Source organism: Mus caroli, chromosome 3 (assembly GCF_900094665.2).
Source record: "Mus caroli chromosome 3, CAROLI_EIJ_v1.1, whole genome shotgun sequence".
NCBI classification, from domain to species: domain Eukaryota; kingdom Metazoa; phylum Chordata; class Mammalia; order Rodentia; family Muridae; genus Mus; species Mus caroli.
This window is the reverse complement of record NC_034572.1, coordinates 137,315,087-137,318,688: the sequence shown is the minus strand read 5'-3', so window position 1 is coordinate 137,318,688 and position 3,602 is coordinate 137,315,087.

Below are 3,602 nucleotides of genomic sequence, written 5' to 3'. Positions count from 1 at the left end.
AGAGAGAGAGAGAGAGAGAGAGAGAGAGAGAGAGAGAGAGAGAGAGAGAGAGAGAGAATGAGAGTTCTCTAGTGGGGCATTACAGAGATGGGTGAGGATTCAGGTGTCCACTGGAATTTGTGACATTTACCTTTGATTTTGACTTTTTAAAATTCTTTTCCATTTACTACCTAGTGAAGGTGGCTTTGGTCCCCTCTCTTTTCTTCTGCTTTTCCTCTTAATTCACTGTGGAAGATGGTCAAAGTATAGTTCATTCTACCCCAGAGGTTGGCATTTCTGCAGGCACAAATGAGCTTAGTGTTCCAGCACCAGGCTTTGAACACAAGGAATTCCTTTCATGATCAGGCCAGGCTGTATAGACTTTGGAAGCAGGTGCCTAGTTTCTTGCTCTACCATTTACCAGCTTTGACACTTTGGGCAAAGTCATTTTAACCTCCTTAAGCCTGTTTCCTGTTCTGTAAATCAATAATAATCCTGTCTTAACAGTTAAATAACTTAGGCAAACCCGTGTTCTCAACATACGTGTGAGAACAGTACATATTCAGTGTAAATACCATACCTACATATCATATGAGCAATACAGTACCCAGAAAACTAAGTTACAAAGAGTACCAAATATACAGAAATAAATCTTCTAGTATTTTTGTATCATCTACAAATTCTAGATGCCCAGCCTACTTTGCAGGGCTACATATTTGCAATCTGCTAAGTATCTTGTCTGGAACGAAGTGGCTCTCAGGACATGTTGGGTTGTTATTTATTTTCTTGCCGAAGGGAAAGTCTGGTTGGAAGGCCTCCAGTATCTGCCACCAAGGTGAACAGCTACTCTCGTTTTATCTTTGTTCCCATGAAAGCGGCTGAACTATAAAGCAGAACCTGAGATTGAGTCATCTCAGTACCTCATTCTGGACAGGGTTTCCTCCTACCAAGAGACACTGGTCCTTCTTGGTTGTTTTCCTCAGACCCGTGTCCAAAAGGATTGGTGGCTTCTACCCTTCAGATAGGCCATACACACAACAGAGTTGTGACCCCTGATGTGGGTCTGGGGAGGTCACTATCTCCTTGGTAATTAAAACAGAAGCTATCATAAGGATGTATACACACGAGGTAGAGGACAGAGCATGGTTGGAAACTGGGGAAGATTGTCTGTTCATTTTTTTAAAGTGTAACACCTTTAAAAAAAATCTCTTCTAAAAATTTAAGAACAAGGGATGAAGAAAAGGAGAATTTATGTTCATTGGGATCAAAGCTTTCAGTTCTGTCTAGGACCCACTGAGAAGCCATGTTTAGACTTTTATGTTCTAGAGTTCTGGCTACCTTCACTCTTCTTGAAGCACACAGCCCCTAGAGAGTGATGACCTGTATCTATGGGCATGTTTTTATCAGCCACGTTGGGTCCTTACTTCTGTGTTTAGACAAGACAACAGTCCCAGGTCCTGTGGGAATGGCAACAAGGTATAGGAGGTTAAAGATGGGAGGATGCCTGGGAGGATGCTCACTCCTGGCTAGGCAGGTAGCAGTGCTTTGAAACCCTTCCTATCTCATCTTCCCACTGAGAGTGCATGCACAGCCTCAAGGGTGTGGCTTCCCCCTCATGGTGTCAGCTTTGTGTGGCTGTGTTTCTGCTTGGATATCTGAAGAGCATATTTAACAGAGTCCCTTGTGACAAGTATGTTTTGGAGCAAATCAAAAACCTCTGTTTTGATAACTCAGTAGGATTTTAGAGTTAATTTGTTACATTATCACAATTCATTCCATCTCGACAGTTATAGGTTCATTTTTTTTCTTCCTCTTTTCTAGAAGAATCAAGGGTATCTCTGTCTTTTTCCAAAGATGATACACTTGGAGAAACCGTGAGGCAAGTTCTGGCATTTGGAGCTGTCAGTTACCTACAGTTAGATAATAAAGGATATCATAACAAAATGCCTATAGTAGAAAGATCTTACCAACCAATTTTGTCCTATCAGATACTGGAGCGAGTCAGTAAGCCATGGGCTTCAGTGGAAGAATTTGAAAAGTGAGGAGAATTTCCCTTTACTCATGAGTGAGGAAGGGCTGCTCTGTAAGCTTTCCAAAGTGACAAAGAGTGGCTTTTCAATTTGAGATTGTTTATGAAAGGAAAGATGATCACTTAGCTCCGAGAAAGAGGTTCAGAAAAGCAAATTTCAATCAGAAGCCATTGGGACTTGTCACCACAAGGAGGTCTCAAGAGAAACGCAACAGTCAGCACCAAAGCTTACCTTAGGATATTAACAAACAATCCAAATCTGGCCACCGAAGGTCGTGTTACATATACATAGAGAGTGCTACCCTAGTCCCAGAAAATTGTGTATTTACTATGTGCTAATTAACAATCATTAAAAAATGTATTATACAATTTGACTCAAAAGGCTCCTAACATGGAGATTTTTTCTTTAGGAAGCTAATATTCCTCTTTCCAATGACTTTAAGTTTCTAACTAAAGACCTCATGGAATAAAACTCTTGCCAATAGCATGCATATAATAAATAGCCCATGTTTGAAAGAGAGGCGAATTTCTGAACTCCTTAACAGCCAGGGAGTGATGGAGGCATGGTGGATCGAATGTAGACTTGTTGATCTGTGAGGCTCTGGGAGATGTACTTTTAAGGCAGCTTTCTCCCTAATCTTAAACACTTGACCTTTGAGTCGGATAGTCTTCAGTATTATTAGATTAGATGATTAGTTATTAAATATACTGTCTCCAGTAAATAGGTAATTGTATAATGCAGTGGCCCTCAGCTTTTCCAGGCCATGTTCCCATGACATTTAGAGCCAGAGCACTGAATCCTTTTCTAGCAGGAATGTTTAACCCTTTCTGTGGGTTGCAAGAATGATCTCACATTCAAGCCATCTGAATATATGTCTGCCTTTAACTCTGAGTACCACATGGTTTGGAGAGGTATAGAAGCGGACCATCAATGTGTTTTTACTACATTTATACCTGCAGAATAAGAGTGAATGGTTCATAGACCTGTTGTTTTTCTATGTGATGAGCTAGGCTCAATGAGGATAATGTTGGTCCCCAGCACGACCTATTAGATGCTTGAGAAAAGCATGCAGGGCTGTTTTGTACTCCCAAACACACAGGGGTAAGGGTTCTAAATATTTCTTATCATTTCTTGCCAATTTTTTTTTCTCCTGGCAAAAAGGGGTGGGAACAGAGAACGGAGAGAGAGAGTGGTCCTTGAGACAGGACCCAGCCTGTTTTGACTCCTTCGTATGTGCTGGAAAGTTTATACTCACAAGCTCACTGGCTCATTTGAAACGGAAATAAAGTTTGTTCATCAGGCCCCATTTTTCAATTAAGGAATTCAAGACTCAGTAAAACTAATCTTGCCCAAGACCAAGCTGGCTACGGTAGTTGAATGGCAATTTAAACTGGAATCTGTTGACTTCAAGTTCCTTGCCCTTCCTCGTGCTTCACATTTTTCTTTCATTAAATGCCTACTATGTATATAGATGTGCTATCCATGTTGGTAAGGGGAGTAGGGGAGATGGTCAGGGTCAGTCGTCATCGTCATCATCATCTGTCAGCTTCCTCCCTCCCTCCCTCCCTCCCTCCCTCCCTCCCTCCCTCCCTT